Source organism: Cupressus sempervirens, chromosome 3 (genome assembly GCF_028749045.1).
Source record: "Cupressus sempervirens isolate cs-2001-9-10 chromosome 3, ASM2874904v1, whole genome shotgun sequence".
Classification (NCBI taxonomy): Eukaryota; Viridiplantae; Streptophyta; class Pinopsida; order Cupressales; family Cupressaceae; genus Cupressus; species Cupressus sempervirens.
The window spans coordinates 1,006,592,972-1,006,605,333 of record NC_143120.1 but is presented as its reverse complement, the minus strand read 5'-3'; positions in this window follow the sequence as shown (position 1 = coordinate 1,006,605,333).

The window sequence follows — 12,362 nt, the reverse complement described above, 5'->3', positions numbered from 1 at the left end:
GACAAGTGACTCTATCACATCTCAGGTGTTCAGAGGAAAACCAAGATGGTGAACCTCCTCCCTTGCTATCCATGATGAATCCTCTACTAGCCTCTCTTTCCATTTGACTAGGTACTCCTCATAAGTTTTGTTCTTTGTACTTTTGCCAACATGACTATCTAGTATCTCCTCAATCTCCTTGTAGTCAAACTAGCTGTTGGAATACTCCACTATGTTTCTACAACTTTATCACCATCACCTCCTTCATAATACTTTGTCAAATCTAAAATATTAAATATTGCTGAAATATCTAATTCAATAGGCAACTCCACTTCATAAGCATTTCTAGAATCATGCCTTTTCACTATCTTGCATGGTCCAAACTTCTTCATCTTCAGCTTATTATATGTACTCACTAGAAAACACTCCTTTTCTCAAATGAACCATAACTTCATCTCCAATCTGAAATTCATTATACCTCCTTTTCACATTGGTCTTAGCCTTGTATAGTGTATTCATCTTTATAATGTACTTTCACACCTCCTCATGGATACTCTTCAAATGTTCAGCAAATTATTTTTCTTTAGCACTACTTATCTCTCCTTTATCCAACTGCCTCAATTTAGAAGCATTTCTAGGACTACTCCCATATACAATCTAGAATGGTAATTTACCAGTACTCCTATTGAAAGAATTATTATATGCAAATTCTACCAGTGGTAAAATCATATCCCATCCTTTTGGCTTATCTCCAACCAAACATCTCGACAAGTTTCCCAAACTGTGATTCACTACTTTTGTTTATCCATCAATTTGTGGTTGATGTGATGAACTAAACTTCAAATCTATCTTCAATTTCTTCCACAATGTATGTCACAAATAAATAACAAATTTGGTATCTCAATATGAAACTATACTCTTTGGTAGATTATGTAGTCTCACCACTTCTCTAAAAAATAACACTGCTACATGAACAACATCACTAGTCTTCTTGCAAGGAATAAAATGTGTCATCTTTGAAAACTTGTCAACCACGAGAAAAATAGAATCATGCCCATGTTGTGTCCTCGGTAATCCAAGAAAAAAATTCATACTGACATCCTCCTATGGCTTCTCTGGTACAGGTAATGGTTGATACAACCCTGCATTCTACATCACTTATTTTGCCATTTGACATACTCTACAACTTTTTATAAACTTCACATCTTGCTATAGTTGTGGCTAGTAATAATTCTCAGTAACCAAAGCAATGCTCTTATCTCTAGCAAAATGTTTGGCCAACCCTCCACTATGTTTCTCCTTGATGATATTCTCTCACATTGAACTTCTGGGAATGCACAAATGACTTCCTCTGAACAACATATTATCTTGGCTCATGAAATCTAACCACTTTGTCCTATCAAGTGTAATAGGTTATGTACAAGCTTTCCATGCTTAACCAAAATCAGGATCATCTAGATACAAAGTACTAAGTTCCTTGAACCCAACCACCTCTATCTACATTTCTGTCATAAAAATTTATCTCCTACTAAGAGCATCTGCAACTCTGTTAGAATTCTCACTCCTATATTTCAAAACAAATGTATAACTCTATATCACACTCTTTGGAGTAGGCCATTCAAGGATAGCTTTCACTTTCTCTGGGTCTATTTTCAGACCTTCTACTAAGACTACAAATTCCAGGTACACCAACTCCTATACAAAACTACACTTCTTCAAGTTTATCAACAATTTTTCCTCCCTCAACTTATCAAACACCTTGTGAATATGGATCAAATACTCCTCCAATGTGTTACTAAAGATCAAAATATCATCTAGGTAATCAATAAAAAACTTACCTAGAAACTCCTTCAGTACCTCATTCATGAGTCGCATGAAAATTCTCGATGCATTGGTTAGCCCAAAAGGTATGACTAACCATTCATACAGTCCTTCTTTTGTCTTGAAAGCAGTCTTCCACTCATCACTTTGTCTTTTGTGAATTTGACGATATCCACTCTTCAGATCTATCTTTGTGAAATACTCAGCTCCACTCAAACAATCCATAATATCATCCATCCTTGGAAATGGAAATCTATACTTGATTGTGATCTTGTTGATAGCTCGAGAATCTATACACATCCTCCATTCGCCATTCTTCTTTGGTGCTAATATGACTAGTACAAAACATGGACTTAGACTCTCTCAAATCAACCCCTTCTGCAACAATTCATGAACTTATCTATTCAACTCTTCACTTTCTACTGGTGTCATTTTGTGCACTACCTTGTTTAGAAAACTGGCTCCTAGAACCAAATCCATCTAGTGATTGATCTTCCTCATTGGGGGCTATCCATCAGGTACATTATCTGATAGAACATCAAAAAACTCTCCCAACATATCTGCAACTTCTATAGGTACCTCCTCTATTGCTTCTTTACCATCTTTTGGAATTATAACAAAACACACATGCTCATGCTTCATACCTTTGAGAAACTCTTTTCCATCAAAAAAATATATTCTGACAGTACTACATACCTTTCTTCTTTATCCTTCAATGGTTTCAATTTCTGTTTCACTCCATCCTTGGTTAGAGTGTAGGTATTTTCTCTCCTATCATGTACAACATGCCTATCAAACTGCCATAGCCTACCCAATAATATATGACATATGTCCATAGGTATGATATCACATAGTACCTCATTCTAGCAGCTTCCAATCTTGAACTTCACTAAGCACTGCTCATTGATTATGACCCTGTGTTCATCTTGCACCCAACCAATATAGTATGGATGCGGGTGTTTCTGTCTCTTCAGCTTCAACTTGGTGACTATCATTTCTAACACCAGATTGTGAGTAATTCTACCATCAATTATCACATCTGCATCTTATACAAAAGAAACTCCTTTGATTAGGTTCATTCTCACCACTTATCAAGACTCTTCTCTCTCTCTCTCTCTCTCTCTCTCTCTCTCTATGTGAAAAAATCTATCTCTCCCTACCCCACTTTCTTTCATCCCTCACTCCCTCCCTTCCATCCCCTACTCTCTCTCTCTCTCTCTCTCTCTCTCTCCCCCCCCCCTACTATGTAAAAAATCCATCTCTCCCTATCCCACCCTCTCACATCCCTTACTCTCTCTATCTCTCTGTTATCCTACCCTCTCCCATCGCCTACTCTCTCTCTTTCTCTCTCTTCCGATACTCTCTCTCTCCCCTACTATGTGAAAAATCTCTCCTATCCCACCCTCTCCCATCCCTTACTCTCTCCCACCCTCTCCCATTCCCTACTCTCTCTCTCTCTCTCACTCATCCACTACTCTCCCCTACTACATGAACCCTCTCCCATCTCCTACTCTCTCTCTCCCCCTTGTCCTACCCTCTCCAATATGCTAGTCTCTCTCTCTCGCTCACCCTCTCCCATCTTTCTCTCTCTATCCCATCCTCTCTCTCTCTCCCCCTATCCCACCCTTTCTCATCCCTCTCTCTCTCCCTCCCTCCCTCCCTCCCTCTATAAACCCCTTCTCTCTCTCTCTCTCTCTCTCCTACAATGTGAAAAATCAATCCATCCGTATCCCACCCTCTCGCATCCCCTAATCTCTCTGTCTCTCCCCTATCCTTCCCCCCCCCCCTCTCTCTCTACTCTCTCTCTCTCCCCTACTATGTGAAAAATATATCTCTCCCTATCCCACCCTCTCCCATCCCCTACTCTCTCCTACCCTCTCCCATTTCCTACTCTCTCTCTCACTCATCCCCTACTCTCTCTATCCCCTACTATGTGAAATATCTATCTCTCCCTATCCCACCCTCTTCCATCCCCTACTCTTGCTCTCCCCTATACTACCCTCTCTAATAAACTACTCTCTCTCTCTCTCTCTCTCTCTCTCTCTCTCTCTCTCTCTCTCTCTCCATTTCTTTGACCCTCTCTCGCTATCCCATCTTCTACCATCCCTTACTCTCTCTCCCTCTCCCACCCTCTCTCTCTCTCTCTCTCTCTCTCTCTCTCTCTCCCTATCCCACCCTCTCCCATATCCTACTCTCTCCCCTTCCTCTACTCTCTCTCATTATCTACCCCTGTCTTTGCTTCCCTCTATCCTTCCCTCTCTATTTAAATTCAGGCTTATAAAGTGCATGTGTGTGCTATGCAAGCCTGAATTTAGAAATGCTTTATATAGCATGTGCATGCCATGGCACACACACACTATTTAAAGCTTTGGATTCTACCAAGCCTTAGGCTTGGTTTTGCCTTGCAGATCCAACCCAAGGGTTTGGAGTCTCTAAACTAGTATGAGACGTGTTTTTCATCAAATATACAAAAAATGATTGATTTTTCTTGTGTGCTCTCCTTCAAGTTTCCTCATGGTTGAGCATCGATAAAATTAGGTTACATGACATTGTAGATCTCTGTATTAGCTATATAACCATATAATTTATTTAAAATTTGAACTATTTCAAGCCTTTCAACTATAATTTCTTTTGAATGTATGTCCATTTTCTATCAAAAACCTATGTGTGCTAATTAGGGTGTAGATTTTAGCTCATTCATTGAATTTCACAACTTAGTTTTTTTAGAAACTAGACTCCATTCTACACATTTAAAAAAAAAGAAGTTCAATTTATATTTGTTTTCAATCATTTCTAGGGGGAGCACATAGATATTTCACATTTTTGGGATGTGTCAAATTAAAAAAATTCATAAAAAAAATACACATTATAAAATTACCCAAAAAAATCTAGGATAAACTACACAGTGTTAGGTAACTTTTGACCAGAGAGATTAAAGATTTTTTTTAAAAATTAAAATTCTAGCAGGGCCACACTTTCCACTATGTTACATTATTTTGAAAAAATAGTACCACTTTCTATGGTTGCCTTTTTTGATGACCTAAAACTAAACCATTTTGAAAAAAAATAGTAGTTTAGAAATTAGATTCAAAGGACTACTACTTTTGTTTTTGTCATATGTTAAAATTTTGAACATAACTATCTTCAAATTCTTGTTGAAGTTCAAAAATTGTTGATTTCAAAAAAAGTGTGGCTACTTATACACCCCTTTTGGTACCACAACTTGGTGCACCTAACCTATAGATGTAGTGATATAGTAGTGTATGAGGTACAACTTGTATGGTAATCAATAAAATGTTATCATTGTAGAGTAGCTATTAGGGATTTCTAATAGAGTAAAAAGAAATGTACTATACCCTAAGCTAGATCTCCCATGCTAGTAGGAGACACAATCACTAATGAATCAATGCTAGTATGAGGCACAACCTACATGGAAAGTGATAAAAATGTGACCATTGTAGACATAGGTGTAAGGGATTTCTATCATACACACAAGCAATCCAAATAAGATCGCAAGAGGGCTTCAACTAAGAATGTACATGCACGCCTCTTGCCTTTGTCATGTTTGACCCCATATAATTTGAATCTAGTGTTGATCATGTCACTTAGTGCAAACCAAGTTGTGCAATGCTTACCGAGCTCATAGTTATAGCAATGTGAATCCAATGTTGACTAAGTCACTCAGTGTTAACCAAGTGACTCAATTTATACCAATCTCTTAGTGATAGCATTTACTGAGATATGTAGTCAGAATCAAGTGACTCAATTTATATATCAAGTTTCATAATATTCACTGAGTCACCAGTGTAGATCGAGTTCAAGACTACTTGGAAGTGATTAGTATGGACCGAGCTTCTATGTCTATGTGGATGTCGAGTATCAGAACCTCACCGAGCTAGTCTTCAGAACATGAGTTCCTATAGTTGTGCTAGCTTTGTATATTTTGTGTAAACTTGTATTGTAGCCAACTTTATTGATTTGTAAATTAGATTGGTATATATGTAATGTATTGTATCACATCTAATGAGATAGTATGAAGTAATGTAACAAGCAGAGAAAAAAAAGAGAGCAAAATACAAGTCTATAGTAGTATAAGGAGCAACAAAGATTTATCTATCATAGCAAGGTGATAATTATAATCAAGGAATCTCATTCAGAAAACCAAGTTGTGGATTAGAGATCAGCTACTATTTCATCCTAATAGGTGGATCAGTTAAATCCTTTCAGAAGGTAGACCCAACAGTCTTTTGAAAATCTCTTTACCGAGTGCATACTTCATTGTATGTTTGTAAATCTCTTTACTGAGTGCATACTTCATTGTATGTTTGTAAATCCTTTTGCAAGGTGGACCTAATAGTCTTTATTGCTCCTAATAGGGCAGATCATTAGAAATGATCATTGTAAGCCTTAATAGACCAACTTTATACTGTAGTACTAAAGCTTGTGGGTATCATCCCCACCCTAGTTTTACTTTCTATTTGGAAGGTTTCTAGGTCACAAAATTGTGTGTCAAAAGTGTTATGAATTCTTTTATGTTTTTAGTTTCTCATACATGTAATTAGATTAGAATACTCACGAAGGATTAATTTCTAATTAAGGATTAATTTTTATTGGTTACTAATTCACCCCTCCCTTCTCAATAACTTATCCTATCACATATATTTCCAACAATTGGTATCAGAGCTTTGTTGTTCTCAAAAAAGAAGTTTAATAGCTTGAGAAAAGATCAAAGGCTATGGAGGTATTCAAACTTGACAAGGCTATTGAAAATGAGAATCTAGATTTGGAATTGGCTATTGGAGAACTCAAGAAGCAATGGAACAACTCTCTCAATCTTTGAAAACAAGAAACGATCTTGTAATCTAGATGAATGACCAACTCTACATTGAAGAAAGAATTGAAGACATCCATTCAAGAAATTTAGATGAAGCTAATTAAGCAATCAAAGAACTATTGGAAAAGAATGGTATTCTTCAAGAAGAAGTAAGAAAATTGAGAAGAGAGCAAGAAATTCACTTAGATTATGTGAAGTCATGGAAGAGAAAAATAAGATAAAAGAAGAGATATAAGGAAAGAACAATAAAATTTAACACCTATGCCGTCAACAAGAAAACTTCATTAATCAGCTCACCAATACAAATGAAAAAATCATGAATCTAAGATTAGAGAATGAAAGATTGTAGAATGATCTAAGCACTGAAAAGAAAACCAATGAAAGGATGATGAAATCTCAAGAAAAAATGAATCAATTGAATGATCAAAGTCATTATAGACAAAAAGGTAAAGTAGGAATTGGATATACAGAAGAAGGTGAATCATCCAAGCAAAGAGTTCAAAAGAATCAAAGACCTACTTGCAGTCACTGTGGTAACATAGGTCATACATCAAACAAATGTTGGAGAAATGGGAAAGCTAAATTCAATATAAAATGCTACAATTGCAATCAATGTAGTCGTAGGGCTAATGGATGCAAAGAGAAAATTAAATTTGAAGGTAAATGTCACAAATGCAAGACGTATGGGCACAAATCCTCAGAATGCAAAACTAAGATATTGATCCTAGTAGAAAATATTGTAGAAGCTATATTTTGTTGGGACTATAACACTTGGTGCAGACGTCATTATTGTGGAGAATTTGGACACATTGGAATGAATTATGTAAAACATCACATGAGGATAAGAGACACTACTAGAAGATTTTTTATTTATAGAGAACTTGGTCATCTTGCCAAGAACTGTATGAATACTGGAATAATTGAAGATGAAAAGAAGGAAAAAGTTCATAACACTAGAAAAAAGATGAGACAACAATGTATTTCAAAATCTATTGAGAATGCAAGTCTAAGTAATAATGAAAATGTCACTCAAGATTTGGGTGACTCTAGCATTTCCACTTGATCTCTCAAAGGAGAACTAGAACTAGGATTCTGAAAAAGATATCTCACATCAGTTCTAGTCAGCAGAACGAAAGATCCATATCATCATACAAGATGCAAAGGGATCATCGAGTATTGAAATGATGCTAGTCATTACGGAGTGAAGTAAGGTTATAGACCTTACCAAGTGAGGTTGGGTTATAAGACCCTATCGAGCAAGGTCGGGAGCTATTATATCTGTTGTGTGGTTTTCAAGTCATGGATGACTCTGCCGCGTATTCAATGCAAGCGAAGTGGATGACAGTTTGTCATTTGAGAAAACAATTGAACCTGAAATATATGGCAATCAAAAGGAGAAAATTGATAAAAGGATAGAATCAAATTCAATTCTTATCTTGAATCTTTGAGAGCTATCTATGCAAAGAGAATATTAGAGCATTTAAGAAATTCAAGGTTGTTATTGAAGATTTTCGTGTTCTCTCAAACCCTACCGAGAAAAGATGGTATCCACTAGAAGTAAATCCAAGAAAGGCTCAAATATTTAGTTCAATGCATGGAATGGAAGGCGTTAGACTTTAAGCTGAGTCCTGTCATCACAAAAACCCTAGATCCGAGTGAAGCTTAATTGTAAGTTCCACCAAGGGTACTGTTGATCAATGATATTCATTCACATTTTAAGTGTGCTATTCAAGATATTGGAACTTTGGAAATAGATAATTATGTGTGAATGGTGTGTTGAAACCAAAACATCAACATCTTGAAGTGAAGGGTTTGTCTCACATTTCGTATGTTGGTCTGATTTTTCACAGTAATGAGAAAATTTTGAAAAAATCAATAAAAAAGTCATTTGTGGGCATTATATTATGCAATTTAGGGTTTTCTCGTTGTATTTCTCTAAATTCTTAGATTGCCCTAGTTCATGTCCTAATCTTTGTGTTGTTAGAATTTTATCAGATTCTCAAGGTTTGTCATCAGAGCAATCAGTTGAAAAACCATAAATGTGAAATCCCTAATGCCTTATTACATTTTACCTTAGTCTTGGAAACCCTCGAAAGTAATATTTCAAAAAATGCTCTCAAGGCATATTACTTTTTCCCAAGGAAGGGCTTGTGCAAGCATAACTTCATTAAAATCTTGTTTAAACCTTAGGTGGTCATGCTTTGCCTACAAATTGCTAGATCATTTTATTAAGAAATACTCCTTATGATGAATTTTTAATATGATCGTTGATCTTGTTCAGATCAACGGGTATCACATTCCCACAATTTTGAGATGCAAGGTTTTTAAATAATGTGGGCATGCGCTTTGGTGACATGTAGCCCTTGCCCTTTTTAAGTTTCAGTGAGCCATAAAGTTTGTGATGAGTCATAAGTTGTCAGAACCTTTTGCAGATTTGTCAGTACTTTTTGTGCACATTCTAGAATTTCTACATTGTCATTGGATGAGTTACTAATAGAGGTATGCCTTTCTAACCAAGATTCGTCAACCATTGATTTTATTTAAATCAAGGGCTAGCACTTTCCCACAATTTGAAGATGCTTGTAAATTAAATAATGCGTGGGCATCAATATGACAAGTGGCACAGTCTGACAACATGGGCCTGTCGTTCCCAAGGGTAATGTAGAGATGTCCTCCCTGGCAAGTGTCAGATGAGTTGGGATGGATGGAAGTATTTTATTCATCACTTCAGCCAACATGGTATTTAAGATACCTAATTCTATTACTGTTGATCTGTCAAAGATCAAAGGCTGGCGCATGCCTGCATTTTCAAGTTGCACGAGAGATAAGTAATGCGGGCAAGAAATTTTTTGACACATAGCAAGGTGGGGTCAAAAATCTTTAGTGTAGTGGTGTGCCACGCTATAAAATGATCACTAATATGTACTACCAGATGTACCACTGAAGAAGTTTGTTCTCCAGATGGAAGCGAAACTTTATCAACCATAGATCTTTTAAAGATCGAGGGTTAGCGCAAGCCCGCATTTTGAAGATGCTCATTCAATAGCGAAAGAAGGAATGCACTTTTGCACTATGTGTCATAGTGGAGCCAAATTATGGAAGAATGCTGAGTCATGCCATGTGGTCCGTCACTTGTGCTTAGCTGGAAGTACTTATGCTATGGGCATGGAAACCTTAGAAATTAATGTAGTAGTCAGATGGGGCAAAGCATGAGGGTTGAGAAGAGTCATTCCATTGGCCCACGTGGATGCTTTGATCACAAAGTGCAGAGTTTTTCACACCATAGATCTTGTCTTGATCAACAATGAGCGCAAGCTTGCATTTTGAACATGAAAGAAATTTAAGGAATGTAGGTATGCGCCATATGGGCACGTGTCCATGATGATGTCACTATCCCTATCTCAAAGGGCTTATAGGATCCGAATAGTGTCACCGTTGATCTTTACAAAATTGATGATTGGTGCAAGCCCACAATTTGAAGATGTTCATTCAATAATGAAAGCGAGAATGCACAAGCTTGACACATGGAAATAATGATGTCAAGCACCTGCTCGCTAAGAAGAAGATATGGGACCCACTGGAGTGGAAGTTGTTAGGAGGAAAAAACTCATATAAAGGCTTCCTATTGGTCAATGTAGCTGACTAGACTTTATTCAATTATGGATTTGTCAGACTCTTGATCTTATCTTGATTAATGAATGGTGCTTCCCTGCAATTCTAAGCTGCAAGAAATTTAAGGAATGTGGGTAAGCGGTATTGTGACACGTGGCCTTATTTTTAAAGCCATAAAGCTCATTATTTTTAAATCAAAGCCATCCAATCTGGTGAAAATCTATAGATAGGATTCAAATCTGGTTGCAATTTGGAGGTAACAGTTACTGAAAGTAAATATGGTTCAGAGTTCATTCATGTGATCTCAATGCATGAAAAGAACTCATGATTTCACCATTAACGAATGACCAAAGCATAGAAAGATTATCAAAACATACAAAAAATTTAGAGCCAGGGCACAAAAACTTTATCTAGTGATCTAGTAAGTTGTTTAAGAAATCACACAGTGTAGAAGTGCAAATTTAGCAGGCAAGTACTCTGTGTTTCTTTGAAAATCAAGTATCTATTGTTATAAATTTTTTAGGGTTTATTCAAAATACCTCCCCAAAAAGAGTTCACTAGACAAATGGATTATTTGAAACGTTCTATGCACGATGATTTTCTTGAACAATTCCCTTTATCAGTACATGAAATAACTAAGGGGAGGGAACTCATTCCAAAACACCCTAGGGTAGCTATAGGAGAAGGTTTTTATGATAAAGCAAATTGGGTAAGAGATGCCCAGGTTTCTATGGGGGGTTTGGATTTGTTCAAGAAATGGTTTTCAGAGTGCAAACCGGATACCCCTACGAGCAATGTCTGGGAGTTTGATATTGGGAAATTAACAGTCTCCATAGTTTTCTTTGATAGTGATTTATTGATGGATTTAGCCAAAAAGTATGATCCAATTACAGGGTGGGTAAAGAACCATGCTAGAGTAAATCTTTTTAGGGTTTTGCTTGAATTAATCAGTGAAGTTTTCAATCTCAACCCGAACCATGATGTGCATGAAACTATTGATATGGATGACCTTTAAGCAAGGTATGATGCATAAAGGATTTACTTAAGGATAGGGCCATTGTAAGAATATGCTGCTAAAATTGGTACTTTTTTTGTGATTACTGCTAGCACCCTAGAGCCATTACTGAGAAGACATTTTAACATTAGGGCTCAGGCATTATATTTTTCTCTTTGCAAAATTTTTGGGATAGATGAAGCTGATCAAATCCTAGGATCAATTGTCCTTGTCATGGCTCAAACTCTTCAATTCAAGATGAACACCATTCTAGATTTTGCTACTTTTCTTGCAAAGGAAATTCACAATGGTTTGGTGGGGATAACATGAGGAAAAGTGGACAAATCACTATGTTGGTATTCATTACTTATGTATATATGCTTATATAAGGGATTTACCTTTTTCTCCAAGGGTATGGAGCTAGAAACAACCATGGATGGAGAGAGAAATCCTATGCAATTATGGAGTGTGGATATTACCTCAGAAGCTATAGATGCTAGTTATGTGAGGTTTGATAGATACTTTGCATCAAAGCTTAGATTACTTTTGAAAGGGGACAACCCCAAAATTCCACAAGAATTATTAGAATTGGTCAGACCTAAGGACTATTAGATTGTGGTGACTGATCAGGAAAGTACTGTAAATACTTCATAATTAGTGGGGTTCGGGGCATCGCCCTGAAATTTTTTTTTTTTGGTACTATTCGCCAATCATTTTGGTACTATTCACCACTCATAGATTCGCCACTAAATAAAGTTATGGCTAATTATGGCCGACATGCTATAACCCTAAAGTGGTTTAATACTTGTATAAAAGGGTTTAGGGTTGGGTATTTTTCATTATGTTGTGATGCGAAATTGGTTCTTGTGGCGGTATTGAGCTGTAAGGGATTATAGATTGTAATTAGGTTGTAATCATTGGATTGTAATAAGATCAAACTTGCTGTTTGGTGGACATAGCCCAAGGATTGGGCGAACCACATTAAATCTTGGTGCCTTGTGTTCATTTTTGTGTGATCTATTATTTTCTATTATTGGTTATATTTGCATGTAGTTTTTATTTCTATCTGTGGTTTATCCTAACAAGTGGTATAAGAGCGAGGTTGTCTTTCAGTTATCCTTT